Source organism: Canis aureus, chromosome 13 (assembly GCF_053574225.1).
Source record: "Canis aureus isolate CA01 chromosome 13, VMU_Caureus_v.1.0, whole genome shotgun sequence".
NCBI lineage: Eukaryota > Metazoa > Chordata > Mammalia > Carnivora > Canidae > Canis > Canis aureus.
This window is the reverse complement of record NC_135623.1, coordinates 43917442-43927701: the sequence shown is the minus strand read 5'-3', so window position 1 is coordinate 43927701 and position 10260 is coordinate 43917442. Positions and strand designations below refer to the sequence as shown.

Here is a 10260-nt window from a genome sequence, read left to right as displayed (position 1 = left end):
AAAAACAATTCAGGAGGGAAAGAAGTACTATTTTCCTTACTATAAAAAAATATTCTCTAGCATTCACTTCGTGTTCAAACAACTCCAATCCTTTGGGGACCCTGCTGACCCCAATTTTTTTGATTCAGCTTAGACTGTGCTACGATTTAGCATAATTAAAGACGAAAAGTAACTTAACTGTCCAAGATTACAATGTCGAGTTTGTGATAAGTGTTTCTCACTGCAGAAGGCTGTCTGGTTGTGATTGAAACACCTCCTCCCACTCTTCGCATCCCACTCTTATCAGGCGCTGCAGTCAGCATCTTTGACCTATATTTGATTCCCTTTTGCAATATGCGCATTTGATCATGAAAGTGCCTGGGAAAGGTTCCTTCTAAACCACAAAACAAGGTAAGCTGTTCCTTATTTGTTTGAATATACAGGAAGCTGGTGACAACCAATTTTCTTCTTCTACATCTAAGTAATCGAAAGGTCAGGTGTTAGGAGGGATTAGGGAAAGTTTATGAGGCAAACAGCCCTCCCCACCACAAGCTTTATCAGAAACAAGCCCAGCTTTCTTTCATAAGCCTCCGGTGGGTGTCTTATGCTCAGAACCACCAAGGCTGGCGGTGTGGGGTGCACAGTTTATCATCCAGCAGCATCTTTGAAATGCCAAACTTTATTTATTGATCTTCCAATTCTCTGTTATCTTCAACAAGCCACGGGAAAAGTAATACATTTTGTATGGATTAATCCTTGTAATTCTACACAACGTACACCCAGAGATAACTCAAGCTCGCTTTGTCTTCTCATTATCTAAACAGACATGTCTTTTTTTAAGTCATCAACAGAGGTCATCTCCCAAATGCCCTTGTGGAATATTCATTAATCAAATAACTAAATTGAAATGGACCTTCAAAGCATTATTCATTTCCCCATCATTCTCCCAACATCAGTTTAAATGCTTTGTGGGTATAATGATTAGGCTGATATTTAATTAATTGTGAAATTGTGAATTAAGGCTAAGTTAAAAGATAAATCATTCTTCAGTGCATGCGATAGAAAGAGAGAGAGAGCCAGAAAGGGCAAGTGAGCTTGATTGGTGGATCTGGTTGGGGATTCTTAGCAAATGTCCCTTTATTCACAGCACCATGACAACATCAGATTTTAAGGTTAACCTTTGTGAAGCGGAGCTTATTTGTCCATTCCTTCTTGATGGACTTCAGATTCATCACCACAGCAATGACAAGATGCTACAGGCCATAGCACAAATCAAGATATAACCTGCTACTTTTAACCAGCTTTGTTGTAGAAAAGGAAAAGAAAACAAATCACTGAAGACTCCAGTATGGAAATCATAGCCGTGATTTTGTTTACTGTGTGTGATGACCAGAGTGCTATTGTTTTTAACCCTAGGTTTGATTCCAAACTAAGGCTTTCCCTGATCATCCCTGCTTCCATGCCCCTACTGTGCACTAACACTCATTGTCAGGAGCATCACCGTGTCAACCCATCATTATTCTTTACGTTTTTAAATCTTCCTATTTCTTCCTCTTTGATTGTTTACTCCTTGGACTTCAGGGTCCAAGTCTTATTCATCTTTATATGCTCAACATGACATCTAAAGCCAGGTTCTCCAACTCAGCAGAGCTGAGTTTGGTTTGCTCTTCCTTCCTCCTAGAGTGTTCTTTCTCTGTCCCCTAGCTCACTCCTTGGCTTCATTCATGTGGCTACTCAGATGTCATTTCTTTTTTTTTTTTTTTTTTTTTTAATTTTTTTCAGATGTCATTTCCTTGGTGAGACTTACTTTGATCACTGTCTCAGTCCGTTTGGGATGCGAAAACAAAGTACCAAACCTTTTTACCCAGATTTATTTTTTTTCTTCAGAGCACTTACTATTATTTAATATTATAGTTGTATTTGTTTGTTTATTGCCCATTTTTCCCCTCCTGGATATAATCTCCATGAGGAAGGAAACTTCCCTTTTCTTTTCACCACTGTATTCCCTATGCTGGTACATAGTAGATGTTAAACAAATATTTGATTTAATTAAATAATAAATGATTGGGGAAAGAAGCTTTCTTTTTCACTGTCATTGCTAAACTCTCAAAAACTACTACAAGAAGAAAATCTGGTTGAGAAGTCAACACACACACACACACACACACACACACACAGGAGATCCCAGAGATAAAGAAACAGATTCTTGATTTGAGTAGTTGAATCCAATGTGCTTGAAGTAAACAAACCCATGCACATTTCCATTTTATGAGCTAATACATTTCCTTGCTTATATAAAATGGTTTATGTTAAGTTTCCTTCATTTAGAACCACACAAAAACTCAACAAATTCACAGTCACTTGCAGGTCATCCATACATTAATTTTATTATCATCCATCTGCTTAGAGTACCAGCTGGTTTCATCTTTCGTGATCTGTCAGTGAAACTACATTTGCTTACCCCTATGGACATTAGCTTCTCCTCAGGCCCCTTCTTTACCCCTGTCAGTGTGTCTAGTTTCCAAAGCTCAGCCCTCTCACGCCAGTTCATCTCACAGAGTATTGGATAACCATCTCTATTTATGACATTTCTGACTAATGTAATCTGACTTGAAACACCTGCTCTGTCCCCCCATCCAATCTCTAGAAACCAGTCCCACCTAGTTTTGCCCACTCGGGTGCTATCAAGCCCTGATTCTGACAGAGCAATCTCTCAGATGCAGAGCACAATAGCACATTACTTATATACAAAAGTTGTCCCAGCAGCTACCTGATTGGAATGTTAGCTCCACTATTTAATAACCATTTAACCTCATGCAAGACACTTAATCTCTCTGTGCCTCAATTTCCTCATCTGCAAATCCAGAACAATAACACTGTCTAACTTACAGGGTTGTAAATGAGATAATTTATGCAAAGCACTTAGAATAGTACCTGGCACATAGCAAGTATGCAATAAATATGGCTATTATTGCTTTCAATAATAGCTAGAACCAGCCCTTCAATGAGATGCCAGAAGGATGAAGATTTTATACTCCCTCATATGTTTCATTAAGCTCAATTGAAAGCAATACTGTCTTTTTTTTTTTTTTTTTTTTAGCCAATCTTACTTCCTGACTAGATAATGAGCTCCTGTAGGGTAAGGATTGCATTTTTTCTTTCTGTAGCTCCAGCCCAGTGATGATCATTAAAAGCAGACTTGGATTGGTTATTAATATCCCATAATCAGTAATGGTTCTTAATATCAGTAAGTATAAATTTTATTAATGAAAAATCAGGGTGATTAGTGACTAGCCTCTTTTCCTTTCTTCCTCAGTGAGCTTTCTTCTGGGTTTAGGTTCCAGGGGACACACTCTTCCTGGACAGACATATGCTGTACCTTATATCCTTGTCTGCTTTCCTTCCCTGGGGAATTGACTGCCCCTGGGAAGCACTTATCAATATTGTGGCCCAGAGCAAACCCTAATCAGCCAGTTGAACTGCTTCACCTCTTCTGAAGTAGAAGCTTGAAACCCAACACGTCTGAGGCCAACAGGATACCCAGAAGCCCTCAGGGTACCAGCAACTTCCTTAACACTAGGCTAAAATGAATTTCCTAAAAGCCTCTTTCATTTAAATCCATTTTAATTACCTCTCTATCTCACTGTCCTAAGAATATCTTGCATAAAATGGTCGCTAATAAAATTTTGATTTTTAATGGATTGATGAATGAATGGATCAGCCAATCAATGAATAAACCAATGAATGAAGAAGAAACAGACAAGAGATATTTACTGTCTTCTCTATCCTAGGGCCTGGAGGGGGAGGCATTTATCTTCTAGATCTTCTAGAGCATTTCTTTTCTTTGCTGGCATTTCAGCATTATTTACCTCTTTCATTCTTCAAGAACTGATCAAAACCCAAAGAAGCTGGGGGAGGTAGAGAAAGTGGATCCAATAGTACTACCTAACAAAAATTCACTACTCTATAGAGTGGCATATATACTACTCTTGGCTATCTCTTTGCTTTTCACAGAGACAAAGAAAACTCATCCTTCAAATCCCAGGAAAGAATTGACTGGCTCCTTAAATAAGCCTTCACAATGCCACACCCTCCCCCTCCCTACTTCCAAACAGCTATTCTAACAGGAGTGGCTTGAATGGAAGGGCCGTGAGTGCTTGCAGTATAACGGATGATGTGTAATTCAAACGTTGCCAGCCATGAGGTTTTGCTGAAGCATGAAGATTGCTAACTTGGAGAGATGGCTGTTGTGGATAAACAAATCAAAGTAAAATTCACAGGTCAATTACTCTGAAGAATGCCCTACTAATTTTCCTTTTTGAAAAAGTACCTGTAAAGGTTTTCAAATGAATCAGAGGCTTTCAACCAGCTCAGCTGCTTTGACTAACAAGTGTTTCTGAACCCTTGGGATAATGATGGAGAGGTCTCCAGGCTACAGGAGTTTAGGAGGTACCACTCCAGAGTGGCACATCCCTTAGCAACCAGTAATGCAACTAACAAGCTACATCTTGTTTTGAGCAAAGCAGAGCTTTCTTAAAATGTGCCAAACAGTGAAAATCAAGTCAAAGTCAAGGCCACCTTTCTTTTTAAAAAAATGAATATTCCAAGAAGTCTCTTGTAATTTTTCACTGTGGTTGTTCAATTCCAAGGCTGCCCAACAAGATGAAGCAGCTGGTTGAGACCAGGAATCCAAGACCTTTGGATCTCATGAATCAGTAAAAATCTCCTGCCTGCCCCAAAATATGAAAACTACCATAGGGTTTCCAACATTTTTATTTGCCAAATATAGGCCATAAATTAAATGACATAAACTAATAATTACTTTCCACTGTGATCATGGGTTAATAAAATAAAAAATAGCAAACAAATATCAAAAAAGGTAAAGAGGATACAATTTCAGAAAGAAAACACAGACCTTTAAATGGAAATGCAGCTTTAAAAAAAGTTCCATGTTATTCTTACTTTTCTAATATCACAGAAGATGGATGCAAACATTACCTCAACATTGGTCTTCAGAGTAGCCTCTGAAAACCAATAGTCTAACTTGTAGCTGTATGGCTAAAATGCTTAAGTAAACGAAGGCAGAGATAGATGTGGGAATTATCATGAAATGTGTTTTAAAGATCCATCCATGTCTCCTAGTGCTGGCCTTCTCCCTGTCTGGCTTATCCTGCTCTCTTGGTACCTCCCTTCCCCCCATATTCAGGTCAGGTGGCCTCTGCCCTCCAACAGAACACCCTTCACTGACTGTTAGGGATAGGAACCTTCAGAAAGTCCCTCCCTATGCTTTTTATTCCTCATCTATAGAAGAGAATGCAGCCAATAGACTAGCCTTTAGAATCTATTCAGTTCTAATTCCAAAGACCTTTCCATTATCATCCCCCCAGAAAGCTCTTTCCTGCTTGTTCCAGGATCCTATCAGTGATATTTCTCTAGCACATCTTCTCCTGTTCTTCTAATACCCGAATGTTTTTCCCCCTTGGGAAGTCAACTCATGTGGTTCTGGTGGGGCTGAACTCCATAGCCCACCCCCATCCATCCCAGATCTGGTACATGACCCAAGCTGGGCCAGCTGGAGGGGGATCTTTGTGCTGTAGTGGGAAAGATGGTTTTGCTGGTTATAGCAAGTTGAATAGCGTCCTCTTAAATTTCTTGTCTACCTGGAACTTTGAAGTAGGATCTTGTTTGGAACAAATTCTTTGTAGATGTAATTAAGGATCTCAAGAAAGATCAGTCTATATTGAGTGTGGCTCCTAAATTCAGTGCCTGGTGTCCTTACAATAGAAAAGAGAGGAAGATTTTAGGTAAGGAGACATAGGAGAAATGCAGAGAAGGCAATGTGAAGGTGGAGGCAGAGACTGGTGGGATGCCTCTGAAGTCAAAGGAATCCCAAGGATTTCCAGCAAACACCAGAAGCTAGGAGGGAGCCATAGAATAGATTTTTCCTCAGAGCCTCCAGAAGGAATCAACTCTGCTGACACCTCAATTTTGGACTCTGGCCCACCTGAACCTCAAGAGAACAAATTTCTATTATTTTAAGTTATTCAGTCTTCGTAGTGATTTGGTAAGGCAGCCCAATGGAACTAATATACTGAGTTCACTGAGAGCCATCTTAAGCGCCAGAGAGAATCTTCCCTAAGAATGGAGGGAGGGAGAATGAGCTTTGATAATAATATTGGGTCCCTGGTTCCAGCTAGGTATGGAGTCAGGGGCACCTCTGGACTTCCCAGTGTGTGAGCCAATAAATAAATGCTCTCTCTTTGTTTAAACTCATTGGAGTTAAGTTTCTGTCATGGATAGCTGAAATGCCTCTGATGAAAACACTGCTCAGCACTGAGATCATCGTATCCAACTTCCGAGGTCCAGCCATGGTAGTGTTTTCTCCACAAAGTCTTCCCTGGGGTCCTCAGTCTGAAAGACTGGTTTCTTCTCTGGGTTCCTACAGCTCTATTCTCCTCCCATACATGATGCTATTAAACTCGTTTTGCCTCCCACCCCCCCCCTCCCCCGGAACTTTAGCCTTCTGAAAGCAAGATCCTCATCCTTATCTTTTTTTATGGCATAAGTTCCATTCCATTTATAAAGTGGGTGCTTGGTGCATATTTGATGAACAGATACATGGAAAGAGGATGGAACTAAGAGTGGGATTTTAGTATTTTTTTAAAGATTTTATTTATTTATTCATAGAGACATAGAGAGAGAGGCAGAGAGAGAAGCAGGCCCCATGCAGGGAACCCGATGTGGGACTCAATCCCAGGTCTCCAGGATCACACCCCGGGCTGCAGGCGGTGCTAAACCACTGTGCCACCAGGGCTGCCCAGAGTGGGATTTTAGTATTGATGGCAGAAGGAGAAAAGAACTATTTTGTCACAAGGGCTCTCCAAAGGCTCCTGATCATACCAAATGCACAAATCCCCAGTCCGCTCCCTCATAGATTGCCCTTTTAAGGAAACCAGCCAAAGACCAGGACCGCTGTGAACAAGTGTTGGGCTGGGTCCTTTGGCAACACAATAACTGCTAGGCTTTTGTAAAGGGGCCACTGTTACTTCAAATCTGAAGGACCTATCATATCACTCTCTTCTGTTTGAAACCTTTCAGTGGCTTCCCACTGCTCTTAGGAAAAAGTCCAAATTCTTTTTCATGGCTCACAAGGTCCTTGGAAATCTGGCTCCTCTTTATGTTTCTCATCTCACTTCCCCAAATGCCCACACCTTGATTCTACACTCTGTCTTCTTGCAATTCCTTGATCCTGTCAAAAGTTTCCTCTGCTCTTTTCTTGTCATTGTCTCCCTCTCTCCTCTGGGTCTTTATTCTTCTTTTAGAATAATCACTCTGCCCCCAGCTATTTCACCAAGCTTACATTAGACATCTGCTCAGTCATTATTACCTCCAGGGGTCTTCTCTCACCCCCTGGATCACCCCAGTAGCATGCTCCCAGAGCACTCTGCACTTCTTTAACATAACTTACTGCACTGCATTGTGATTGCCCATTTGTTTGTCAATCTCCTCATTATATTGCTTGAACCATGTCTAGTTTGATCAACATTTCATTCCTAACACACAGCCTGAGTAGAGATGCTTAATATATAGTTGTCAAATGCTCCACTGGTTACATACATACATACGTACATACATAAATGGGAATTTAATGGTAACTTTGCAAGTCTAACTTGATTCTCGCCATGTCATCCTTTGTTCATCACTCTCAAGGAGTGACCAGGTCCTCCTACCTGGACCAGAGAGGAAGGGAGGGAAATAAAGTCTGTAATATCAGAGAAACAGAGATGGGTCACCGTAAATACAGAGCACCTGTTCCTTTAGCTGTCCATGAGAATAGTAATGGGAGATTACCATGATGTGTTTAGTATTTTAAAGGCTTGATGAAAGTTCTACAAATGCCTATGACAAGCTTGCACATGCTAACAAAACCAGATTGGGCCTGGGTTGTCAGAGGTAAAGTCTGCATATGGCAGACCATGATATGCTTTATTTCTGTTTCTCCTAATGAAACTCTTGGGGATTGCACTCCTACTTGCAGGCAGACATGGTCATGCAAGCAGAATAGCTTGTTTGGAACAAATTAGAAGGATTTAGTTATTACTACTGGACTTCCTAGTCTCATCTTCCCTTGTCTCAGCAAATGTAGCCCAAGATGCCATGAGGTTTTCACATGGACCTCATAGACGGGTTGTGAACAAGAAATAGACTTATTGGGATAGACTATTGAGATTATTTTAAACTTGTTACAATAGCATAACTTACCCGTTTTGACGGAAAGACTACTATTATTATTTTTATAATCTCCAAGATCACGCATCATGCTTGGCACAGAAGATATACACAGTAAGTGTCTGCCAAAAGAACAAATGAATGAGTGAATGAATAGAAAACAATTACCTGAAACTAACTCACTGTAGACGCGGACAAATCAGAAAACAGACTTTGAAGATAAAAAAAAAAATTACATGTGAAATAGATGCCTCCAGGGATTGCTTGCCACAGCCTTATTCTTATACTGAAGTAAATAATTTTGCCAATAAAATTCAGTTAAGAACACATACTTTATAAGAACCACTACTAATAAATCTAAGCTCTTTGATTATATCAGTCATGAATGACTTTCTCCAAAATATCAGGGATGTAGGATTCATTGATATTGGTCTTAGCTTCTCAGTGGGATTTTTAAGACTTCATAATGAATCCAAGAAGTGGTTTGCCACTTACTTGATCAAACAAAAGCCTCTGATAAGTAGTATTAAATCAGTTGGGGACCAATTTTCAGAATATCTTTGGTAGAACTTTGTGACTGTGTGACTATGGGCACCTGTTGGAAATAATAACATGGCATATGCTGTCGTGTGTGTCTTTGCTCCCGAGTTTACAGATGCCCACAGTTTGACGTCAATACCGCAGGCAGGGGCTTTTTTCTCTCGTATATGGATTTTAAATTAAATTAACTCTAATCTTTAAGTCGTCTCCCAGATTATAAAAGCTGAATGCCTCATTAATGATGAAAACAGTAGGAGTAAATGTATTGGAGCAGGTTGAGCAATTTAAGTGCTTTGAAATACAACTAGTCCAAAGCAAAGGTATTGCAAACTATCCAATTAAAGGTTGATTCCAGACATGCTGATGGAGAAAAGCTACTGGAACAGAGTGATCATGGGGAAATAGTTGAGATCTTCTGAAGACAGCTCACTTCTTGCCCTCTATTCTTTGGGTCCTTCTGCTGTGTTCACATGAATCTTGTTTTCTATCTGAATCATGATGGGCCATCTTCTTCCACAACATCCTCCACTTCCAAAAGAGTCTATTAGTTATTTATCGCTGCATTAAAAAATGACCCCAACATTTAGCGGCTTGAATCAACAGTATTTATTTTCTCATAGCTTCTGTAGGTCAGGAGTGTGGCCACAGCTCAGCTGGATCTTCTGCTGCAAGGCACCTCACAAGCTTCAGGCAGGATGCCAACTAGGGCTTCAGTCATTCCAAGGCTTGGAAAATAAGAATTCTCTTGGTGAGGGATCCACTTAATTCAGTTAGGTAGTTGTGAGCAGATTCATTTCCTTGCAGGAATTTGACCTGAGGGGTGTCAGTTCCTTGAAGGCTGTTGACTAAAAGAAATATCAATGGATATTTGTTATTAAAGCAGCCCTCCATTAGCGAAAAAATTCTATGATATGCTTTAATGTTCAAATTAAAATAATTCTGCATTTTTACTTCATCCATCCCATTATGTAACAACAGTTAATACATACACAGGACTTACTACATTCCAGGCACTGCTTCACACACAGTCTGTGCTATTTGTTATGACAGCCCTTGTAAATTAATATACCTGTCATCAGGAATATTAATGTCCCAGGGTGATGCGTCATATAATACCGTGGTTTCCAGTGTCCCCTGGCACATCCCAGTTTCACTAGCTCAGGTGTGGTGGAAAGCACTTGGGATTTGGCAGCCAAAGCAAGAATGATCTTGAGCATGTAAAATTAGGCCAGCTCCATAACTTTCTGTAAAGTGAGACTAATAAGACCTACCCCACAGGGCTGCTGAGGGGATTAATGAGATAATGTGAAAGTGTCTGGCACAGTAGCTGACATATATTAAACCCCTAGTAAATGTCATTTATTGCTTAAATGGCAAGTCACATGTTAAAGCAATTACTAAAGACACAGAAGCATGGCTGCTGTTCACTCTATCTCTATGTCCATGCTATTCTGGAAAGAGATGGGAAAGATTCTCAGTTTTTTCTTCAGTGCAGGCATTTTCTTTATTTGC

The 10260-nt window shown here is 40.1% G+C and overlaps 1 protein-coding gene and 1 long non-coding RNA gene across 4 annotated transcripts in view; one reads left to right on the top strand and one right to left on the bottom strand.

The window, feature by feature from the left end:
* The first annotated feature begins 246 nt into the window (after positions 1-246).
* The window catches only part of LOC144282378 (uncharacterized), an 80726-nt gene continuing 70712 nt past the window's right edge, over positions 247-10260 (top strand). For all 3 annotated transcript variants that reach the window (XR_013350827.1, XR_013350828.1, XR_013350829.1), the window contains exon 1: positions 247-390. This is a non-coding gene — a long non-coding RNA (uncharacterized LOC144282378). The remainder of the gene's footprint in view (positions 391-10260) is intronic.
* LOC144282376 (uncharacterized) overlaps positions 4735-10260 on the bottom strand; it is a 233119-nt gene continuing 227593 nt past the window's right edge. Inside the window, exon 18 of the transcript XR_013350818.1 lies at positions 4735-9593. The gene's annotated coding sequence lies outside the window, so the exon portion shown is untranslated. The remainder of the gene's footprint in view (positions 9594-10260) is intronic.